Here is an 11626-nt window from a genome sequence, read left to right as displayed (position 1 = left end):
AACTTGTTAAAAGCTTGAATTACAAGTTGTGCAAATATCTATATGATTGATCTTATAGTAACTATCTCTTGCTATGTGTGAGTATTACTTGCTACTTGCCAATATGCTTAATACTCATAAATTTGTCAACTTGATTAATATGTTTGCTATGAGCTTGCTAGTTAGGATTCAAGTAACTAACCTACCCCAATAGATTAAGTGTAAAATGGTTCACAATGAAAGTATAGTCAATTGTCTATTTGATCTATTCTAAGTAACTAAGTGTGATTGCTTGTTCAAGTATGACTTAACTTTGATATCTTTACATACTTCATGATTATCTTAGAAAGACATCATTCAATTAATCTCTACCTAAACCCAAATGGAACATGACTTGTGATTAATTGAAACTAGAAAGTTAATGACATAGTGACTAGTCTTTAGAATTGAACCAAAGGCATTAATGTGACTAACTAAGTCTTGATCAAACTGAGATTTCCCAATATATCAATCAAGACACTTCTCCAAGAATGTTGGGTTTACCACTTCTGGAATGTTAAGGCACTTTCATGCAATAAGACCAAATCTCACACACTTAATGCATGTAGTACTTGTATAGGATGTTTGGTTTCTTTTGCAGGTGCTAGAAGGAGTAAAGGTGCCAAAATGTGGTGTTCAAATTTGAGTCAAACGGCTATACAACGGATACTAAATTTGGACTGGAGCACGCACTGTTGAACCGCTGTCGACCGTGATGGCAACCGTGTGTCAACGGCTACTTTTTGAATCTCACTATAAAAGGCAAACATTAAGGAGCATTTGAAGCTGACCCTCTTGCACATTTCAAAGGCTTATTTCCAAAGATCATAAGGGCTCCAATTACTACTCAAATGTGATCAAGCAAGAGAAGATTCTATGATCTTAGAGATATAGAATTTGGTTGTTGTAAACTTACTAATCAAAATCATTAATCTTGTGAGTTTACTTAGTGTAATGGATGTCCTAGTATTGTCTTAGGATCATCATTACAAAGTGTATAAGTCTTGTAACTTCAATTAGTAGAAGCATAGGCTAGCTTAGTGATCTACTTCCTTAAAGGGACTTAGGATGTTGATTAATCTCATTTGGAGATTAATACTTGTCCAAGGTGAAGAAAAGTTGATCTAAGTTGGAGTTGATCTTTCAAATGGATAGAAAGATTAGGTTTGTTGTCTACCAAAGAAGTTGAAGACTTGTAAATCGGATCTCCAACGGGTTTGGAGAAAAGTGCTTTGTGAAGCAACAAATCCCGATTAGTGTAATCGGGGAGTGGATTAAGGTGGATTAGTTAACATCCTCCCGAACCACTATAAATCCTTGTGTATATATTCTTTACATTACTTCATTTATCATTTTGAACATATACACTACACACATCAAGTTTGAGTTGAATTGGTTGATCAAAGTTAATCGAATTTGGTGATCAATCTAAAAAGTGTTAAAAACGTATCAAGTAACTATTCACCCCCCCCCCCTTCTAGTTACTTACAGGATTGTTTCTTGTATGTGTTAGTTTGTATTATTGTGATTCATATGTAATTTGTTTGGGGTTCTTGGCTTTGCTCGGTTGTAGTTTTCTAAAAGCTAATGTCATTTAACAAAGTCTTAGTAGTAAAATAGGAATTGGGTCCAGTGTAGCGGGCTGACACAATTACTTGTTATCATCCAATCAAGAATCTCACCTTTATTGAATATATTTGTTTTTACTCACGAGGTGGCCAAGGGGTTCACACGATACAATTAATGAGTTCACAAATTGGCCGAATGAGAGGAATGGTAAAAGGCGTTCTTAATTTCGATTGACTATACGTTTTAGTTGCTTAGATGTTGCTTTTTATAGGATTGCTTCTTGTATGTGTTAGTTTGTATTATTGTGATTCATATGTAGTTTGTTTGGAGTTCTTGGCTTGACTAGGTTGGAGTTAACGTTTGATTGTGACGTTTACTAGTCTCGAGCCTGGCCGATTGCCTATCTCTGTTTCTCTCATTTTGAATCTTCATTTTACGATGAAGGTCTCATTTATTTAGTTTTCGTTAATTGCTGCCAAAAATAATAATAAAAGATTGTTTTTAGTTTAAGAGTTAATAAAATATCTTACTCGTATACCGTTAAATGGTGGTAAAAAAAGACGTCAAATCACAACAAAAAGAATATATATTATGAACTCGGTCACGTTTAACTTATGTTTGTGGTGTTAAGTATGTTATACGTTTATCATATGTTTGTGGTGTTAAGTACGTTATGCGAAATCCTCATATTTTTGCTTTAAAAAAGGTAAAAAAAAAAAAAAAATTGTCGCGAGTTTCTATTGGAAGGTTGGCCACGTGAATTAGGATTTTGGTACCAAATGACAAGTTAATTAATGCACCAAATGACAAGTTAATTAAGTACATTTTGGTACAATTGCGAAAGATAAGTCAATTAAATTGCATTACATTCTACATAAACAAGTCAAAACATCCATTACATTAACTACTACTTAAATCATCCATTACATTGCATACATTTTGCTACTGCAAATCATGATCCATTAAATTAAAAAAAAAAAAAAAAAACAAAGTTATATTAAATAAAAAAAAAAAAAAAGTTGAAGATAACTGCAAAACATCGATTACATTTACTACTACTTAAACATAATAATATAAATACCAAATGCTACCCAAAAACATATTATAATCATCTTCAACCTTCGTTATTTGATTTCATCCACCTTAACCTTTGATTCTAACAAATTCTTTGACCTCAGAAGACCTGGAATGATGTTAATTGATCATTCACGCATTGAAAGATTAATCAAACGAAAATAACCGCAACTTGAAGACCAGCAAGAATGAAATTATGTTATTTTACAATCAGAAACGCGGAAAAAAACATACCTTGAATTAGTATTTTTTTTTTTTTACCTGCATTTGAGAAGATAGATAGTGTCTTCCAGGGTTTCTGTTTCTCCATGATGTTTGTGATCAAACCAAAATCGTCAGGCTTAAATAGATTTCGGGTTTGAGTGCTTGATTTGTGGAAAAGAGTGAGTCGGATGTTTTAACTCCAATAATTGTGCGAACCCCGATTTGAAATCTAGATTTCAAGGGCGTAAAACAGTCGGCGTGATTAACCTTGTTCGATTGGAATCAAAGAAGTTAATATCTTAGAGTGGAGGTTAATTCCGATATTTACCGGAATCTTTATCGGAATTGTGTTATTGACTGGAGAGATGTTACTGTAATTAATTCGGGCAGAGTAATATTAACGCATCCAGTGTTTTTGAATGAATGATCTTGTTCGTGTATTATAGGTGTTATGAGGGAATGGTGACGTGGCACATGTCCCTTTCATGGTTATAACAAACGTTTCTAATCCCGAGGGCTGACGTGGCACCTGTCCATTTCATGGGAATAACAAACAAATCCTAACAAACTTTTCTAGATTCTGTAACAACCCAAACCGTAACCGACCAAACACGACGAAATTTCAAACAACAAAAAAAAATTTTCTGGTGCAGGCCATCTGCGCGGCGCGCCAGGTGGCCGCGCGGCGCGCCAAACCACCTGGACAGCCCGCTGTCCCCGGAAGTCAATTTAATGAAAATGTTTGACTAGTTCCCGACACATTTAGCTAAAACGCTTTTAACCATGACTTCATATATGAAAAACTAGCACGTTTAATTAATAAAATCAAATTTACGAAGCGGGTCCCACATCGACCCAAATTACCCCTTGAGTACCAAAATGCAATATTTGACCATAAGACTTTTAATACAAAACGAAGCCGAGCATGGCGATTGGGGATACGCTACCCAATCCTAAACAATCCAAAAGCAAGTCTCTAAAGCAAACTATGCAAGTCTTCTAGTCCTCGCGCTTACCCGAGCCACCAATCCGCATGCAATCTATAAAAAGAGTCAACAACGAGAGGGTAAGCTAATGCTTAGTGAGTAGAATAAATATATACATGCATATACAACTTACCTACTCGCATCCACGACATCACATAAATACACATAAATCACTTACCTCATCGTACCAAACGCTAGTATCATCAAATCGTATAACTAGCAACCTCATAAGCAATCAATAGCTAGTAACGTCAAACCGTACAACTAGCAACATCATTAGCATAAATAAATATATATAATAAATCAAATTAAATGCTAGCATCAACAATTACAATTCATGGTTAACCAATCTCTTCGCTAGGGAACGACTTCGCGAAACAAGTCATCGATGTTCATAACATTCGTTAGCTTCCAAACACGGCTATGGCATGCTAACCCCCCGAGGTGTTCCAAAAACGGCTATGGCATCACCCCTCAAGTGTTCCAAAAACGGCTATGGCATCACTTGCTCAATGTGAGTAGAACACGGCTATTACTCACGCTTTCGTACACCAACACGGCTATGTGTACGGGTAACTCAAATAACAACGTGGGAGTAAAACACGGCTATTACTTGCCACTAAATACACAAACACGGCTATTACTTGCCACTAAATGCACAAACACGGCTATGTGCCTTAGTACAAAACATGGACTAATACGGCTAAGTCCCACAACTTTGGTCACAAAACGGCTATGTGACACCATCAACACGGTACATAAATCATATACATACATATATACATATTCCACTCACAATAATCATTATGGACAAGAACGGCTATGTCCCACCACTACGGTCACAAAAACGGCTATGTGACATCATTACTACGGGCAACTATCAATGTGGACAAAATGTCTATATCTCACAACTATGGTCACCAAACGGCTATATCCCACAACTATGGTCACCAAACGGCTATGTGACACCATTTCCACGGGCACATAAATCATATACATACATATATAGATATTCCACTCACCTTGAAGTCTTGAAGAATGCTTCCAAGTAATCCGCAACTCGCCAATGGAAAGTACCTATTCCATTACCACAATTACAATAATACACTTAGAGTGGATTTACAAATCAACCCAATTCGTCACTAAGTTCAATTTCGACCCAAATGCACTTCCAAGCACAAACCGTGCCCAAACTAACCAATAGTCACTAACACAAGTGAGAATGGTCCTAATATGCCAATTAAACCCGAACTCAAGTGTTAAACACGTGTCATACCCATTTTGACCCTTAAACCCTAATTTTGACCCATAAAGGTCAAAATCTCATTCTTTGCAAGTTTTGACACCAAAACACATTTAACTCGGTTTTATACTTCAACTTAATCCATTTTAAGTTTATAAACTTCATTAAATCGCCAATTGGGTCATAATCACCACCAAACCCTAATTTGACCCAAAGTCAAAGTTAGTCAACCAAACAACCTAAAATGGTTTCCAATACTTCCATAATCACTAACTTAAGTGATTAAACTCAAATTAAAGTTCTAAACATGGCCAATTAGTTCACCAACCCAAAATCCACCAACAATTAACAATAAACCCGATTACTAGCATCACTAAACCCATTTCATCACCTAAAAGGGTATTACAACAAATTAACTCAAAACCCTAACTTGAATATCAAATTAAATAGATGAAATTCGGAGTTTGAGCTTACCAATACTATCACCGTGTAGCCGAGAACGAAAGGAACAACTTCAAAACCCGAGACTTTGAACGATTCGAGCTTCTTCTTCACCAAAACCTCCAATCTCTCTCTAAATATTTGGAAGGGATGAATGGACATGAAAAATGATCCAAAACTGATCCAAAGTAGCTAATATGGCACACAAATCCGGCCTCCAAGTGAATTTACGCTTATACCCTTCATTTAAATAAATAAAAACAAAGGAGTTCTGTCAGCAGCAATCGGCGCGGCGCGCCCCTACCCCGCGCGGCGCGCGGCCTCTCTGAAACAGATTCTTTTTCATTTTAAACTTTATATAAATAATCCGCGAAACCCAATCTCGAATGTCTTAATGCACAAACAAGCAAGATAAATATTCGGGTCTTACAACTCTCCCCCACTTAAACTCGATCACGTCCTCGTGATCCTCATCACTTAACCACGTGGACCTCACCCTACGGTCCTCGACATAAGTCCCAATCCGACTTTCCTAAGCAATTCCTTCCCAACGAATCGCCTTCCACAACTAAATCGTCACCCGCGATTTATTCAAATCACTATCCGAGCACTAAAACCATGCTCCTTCCCTAACATCGGGAAAACTCAACCAATCTCGTACCGAGATATAACTCCCTTAGCGTACTAATACCGAGTACAACTCTAAAAGCAACCAAGTCTCAACCTAAGGTCAACGACCCGAAACAATGAAGACCGAACCAAAAGAATCCTTACGGATACCACCAATCACGAATCATCCATTGTAGTGCGCAATACGACCCATACGCAACTACCGTAACAACACAATCCACGGTTAGAAACCGATAGCGCCCAAAGCGGCTATGGGAACACAAGTCCCAAGGTGTACGAAATCGTCCATCGTCACACCCGTAACAAACATGTGAGCGAAATACGACTATCGCACCACTAATCATACCACGTGGTCCTCACGACCCCACCATCGACGCATAAAACGACCGATAGTTCCCACAACATGGTCCTTACGACCCCACCATTGGTGTATCAAACAACCAATAGATTACAACTCAACATGGCCGAAACAACCCGAGCCAAAACACATATGGAGGATGGTCGAAACAACCCGAACCTTAGTGAATTCGCACAACCCGAAATCCACCAACCCAATCCATATATCTCACAACGAAATGACCGCACAACCCGAGTCATCGTGAATACGCGCAAACCGATATTCACTACCACCGCCACATAGTATAACCGAGGAGGGCCGTACAACCCGAAATATTGTGAATACGAACAACCCGATATTCACGTCCCACAACACAACTCTCTTGATGAAGTCAGCGGACCCCGAAGGTCATGCTCCACCAATCTCAATACCGGATGAAGTCAGCGGACCCGAAGATCATGCTTCACCGATCTCAACACCACGCTCATGACGAAGTCAGCGGACCCTAAAGATCATGCTCCATCAATCACGTACTCCCATGATGAAGTCAGCGGACCCTAAAGATCATGCTCCATCACGTAACCATACTATAATGAAGTCAGCGGACCCGAAAGTCATGCTTCATTAATCCACAATACTACGATGAAGTCAGCGGACCCCGAAGGTCATGCTTCATCAACCACATACCATAATCGAGCAAGAACCACCTATATCAAACATAGGTACCGAACAAGAATTCTCCAAAAGAGAACCCGACACACACCTTCCTTAACCGAAGGATTTCACCTTGCTCACCAAAAACGTCCATTATCTCTCAACGAGATTTACCACATTACCGCCTCGGTGGGATTCCAATCCAAACCATAAGTACAATTTATCCGAAATCGCACTCTACCACGAATCGACCCAAAACTAGGTCTCGGTAAAAATTCCAGATCTACCAAAATCATCATCCGAAATATCACACTAACACTTTCCTCGCGCAGGAGTGCGTCTCCCCCACTTGGAAACACGTTCCTATATCACAACTCGTACACCCGTACGATGCTACCAAAGGTAGACTTTACCAACAATTGGGTACACACGACCCATCACCACACCTTGCTCTAACCTTGAGCACACGAAGGATTTCAATCAATCCTTAAACACTTCGAACGAAAAGTGTACCACGATTACACAAACCATACCCTCGCAATTATCCAATTGCTTTAGTTTGTCAAGTTTCACCTAGTCACTCATGTACCTACGGGTTTCTCCCGGTACCCTAAGTACAATGTAACCACAACACAATCGGAGTCGACACCACGCTAGTAGGTATAAAAGAGGCACCTAATGTCGCGTCATAAAGACTCCATTACCAACACACATCGAGATTTTAAACACTCGGCCTCAAAGGTTCCAATCACCCGACGAACCTCATGGTTCATCACTTCAACACCAAAAGCGAACACGCTCTAAACAATCGAACACCAAAACCATTTCCGTGGCTTGGTAGTAACATTCCCCAAATACTAAGGAATGCTTGGTTACACCAAGTCTTACGCCCTTCGTCCAACAACCAAACATCACCATAGGGTATTTCCGTTAGGAACGTCACCCTTAACCATAACATGCAAATCACTATGCAATTAACAAGTCCGAACATAAACGCCACATAAATAAATATTCAAAGACATATTTATCAAAACGAAACGTACCTCAACGTCTCCTTGCGGCATTCGCCGCCGCCAACTCGGGACAACCCGGCTTGCGATGTCCCTCTTTATGACAATAGTAGCACATTCCGCCTTCACTTCTCGGCATCGTGCATTCCCACAACTTGTGACCCCTAACGCCACAATTGAAACATCTAGGCGCACTAGAATCCGATATACCCGTCCGTGTACCACCCGTGCTCACGCTCGGACCCTTAGTCCTCTTACTCGGAGCACCATAAGAAACAACCCTTCCCTCACTTGAAGGTTCGCCCTTTTTCGATCGCGTATAAGACTCGAAACCTCTAGCCACCGCAAATAATTCAGCAAACGATTTCGCGTAGCCCCGGCTAATCTTACCTTTCAAGTCATCATTCAAGGTTCGATAGAAATCTTCCATCAACAAACGATCATTCCCCAAATATTCCGGGCAAAAACGAGCCTTCGACATAAAAGTCGTCTTTAAAGTATTCAAGTCCATAGAACCCTGTTGCAAATTTCGCAACTCACAACGCAATTCCGATAAATCGGCTGAAGTTCGGAACTCCTCGAAGAATTCCTCCTTAAATTCGTCCCACGATAACGTCATAAACGTTTCACCACCGACAAGATCAATCTTGCCATCCAACCAATCCTTCGCCCTACCCCGCAACAAACTAGTAGCGAGTCTCGTCTTTTTCTCGGGAGGGCATTCCATAGTACGAAAACACCCTTCGACATCCGAAACCCAAGTCGTACTCACCAAAGGATCCGGCTTCCCATCATACATCGGTGGTTTAGTCCTCATGAAGCTCTTAAGATAACGCTTCATTTCGCCACTACTTTGAAGTTTGGAATACTTCCTATCCATTTCTTCTCGAAACGCTCTCATTTGCTCCGCAACGGCGGCCGCAACTCTAGCGTTAAACTCCACGTTATTCGCCTCGATCTCGTTTCGCGTCGTCAATCTCAAAATGCAAGACGATTAGATCACGAACGTATAAAATCGCACGCACAACCCGTCCCATCTTGCTAAACACTCGTCGTACATCACTCGTTAGACACGATTTGCACCCGTAATAAGGTCTGCAAGTTCTTATTACGCACACACGCCGCATCGACTTGTTAGTACAACGACCGCCTCGCTCGATGATATAAACAAACACAACCAAAATTCTACGCGGTACAAACACACGCGAGAATTACTATCACAACACAAGAGCATATTAATAATATCCGCATTACTAATATAAACGTTAGTCAACCTATAAACAAGGCACTAACTAAACCCATTCCGACCCGTAATCCTACAAGTCCCGCAACAAATTAAGCACACACAAAAGTCTAAGTCTAGGCACCTATCTCAAGTCACCTAAATCCCTTAGACCATGCTCTGATACCACTTGTAACAACCCAAACCGTAACCGACCAAACACGACGAAATTTCAAACAACAAAAAAAAATTTTCTGGTGCAGGCCATCTGCGCGGCGCGCCAGGTGGCCGCGCGGCGCGCCAAACCACCTGGACAGCCCGCTGTCCCCGGAAGTCAATTTAATGAAAATGTTTGACTAGTTCCCGACACATTTAGCTAAAACGCTTTTAACCATGACTTCATATATGAAAAACTAGCACGTTTAATTAATAAAATCAAATTTACGAAGCGGGTCCCACATCGACCCAAATTACCCCTTGAGTACCAAAATGCAATATTTGACCATAAGACTTTTAATACAAAACGAAGCCGAGCATGGCGATTGGGGATACGCTACCCAATCCTAAACAATCCAAAAGCAAGTCTCTAAAGCAAACTATGCAAGTCTTCTAGTCCTCGCGCTTACCCGAGCCACCAATCCGCATGCAATCTATAAAAAGAGTCAACAACGAGAGGGTAAGCTAATGCTTAGTGAGTAGAATAAATATATACATGCATATACAACTTACCTACTCGCATCCACGACATCACATAAATACACATAAATCACTTACCTCATCGTACCAAACGCTAGTATCATCAAATCGTATAACTAGCAACCTCATAAGCAATCAATAGCTAGTAACGTCAAACCGTACAACTAGCAACATCATTAGCATAAATAAATATATATAATAAATCAAATTAAATGCTAGCATCAACAATTACAATTCATGGTTAACCAATCTCTTCGCTAGGGAACGACTTCGCGAAACAAGTCATCGATGTTCATAACATTCGTTAGCTTCCAAACACGGCTATGGCATGCTAACCCCCCGAGGTGTTCCAAAAACGGCTATGGCATCACCCCTCAAGTGTTCCAAAAACGGCTATGGCATCACTTGCTCAATGTGAGTAGAACACGGCTATTACTCACGCTTTCGTACACCAACACGGCTATGTGTACGGGTAACTCAAATAACAACGTGGGAGTAAAACACGGCTATTACTTGCCACTAAATACACAAACACGGCTATTACTTGCCACTAAATGCACAAACACGGCTATGTGCCTTAGTACAAAACATGGACTAATACGGCTAAGTCCCACAACTTTGGTCACAAAACGGCTATGTGACACCATCAACACGGTACATAAATCATATACATACATATATACATATTCCACTCACAATAATCATTATGGACAAGAACGGCTATGTCCCACCACTACGGTCACAAAAACGGCTATGTGACATCATTACTACGGGCAACTATCAATGTGGACAAAATGTCTATATCTCACAACTATGGTCACCAAACGGCTATATCCCACAACTATGGTCACCAAACGGCTATGTGACACCATTTCCACGGGCACATAAATCATATACATACATATATAGATATTCCACTCACCTTGAAGTCTTGAAGAATGCTTCCAAGTAATCCGCAACTCGCCAATGGAAAGTACCTATTCCATTACCACAATTACAATAATACACTTAGAGTGGATTTACAAATCAACCCAATTCGTCACTAAGTTCAATTTCGACCCAAATGCACTTCCAAGCACAAACCGTGCCCAAACTAACCAATAGTCACTAACACAAGTGAGAATGGTCCTAATATGCCAATTAAACCCGAACTCAAGTGTTAAACACGTGTCATACCCATTTTGACCCTTAAACCCTAATTTTGACCCATAAAGGTCAAAATCTCATTCTTTGCAAGTTTTGACACCAAAACACATTTAACTCGGTTTTATACTTCAACTTAATCCATTTTAAGTTTATAAACTTCATTAAATCGCCAATTGGGTCATAATCACCACCAAACCCTAATTTGACCCAAAGTCAAAGTTAGTCAACCAAACAACCTAAAATGGTTTCCAATACTTCCATAATCACTAACTTAAGTGATTAAACTCAAATTAAAGTTCTAAACATGGCCAATTAGTTCACCAACCCAAAATCCACCAACAATTAACAATAAACCCGATTACTAGCATCACTAAACCCATTTCATCACCTAAAAGG

This window comes from Rutidosis leptorrhynchoides, chromosome 3, assembly GCF_046630445.1.
Source record: "Rutidosis leptorrhynchoides isolate AG116_Rl617_1_P2 chromosome 3, CSIRO_AGI_Rlap_v1, whole genome shotgun sequence".
NCBI lineage: Eukaryota > Viridiplantae > Streptophyta > Magnoliopsida > Asterales > Asteraceae > Rutidosis > Rutidosis leptorrhynchoides.
This window is presented reverse-complemented; position numbering follows the sequence as displayed.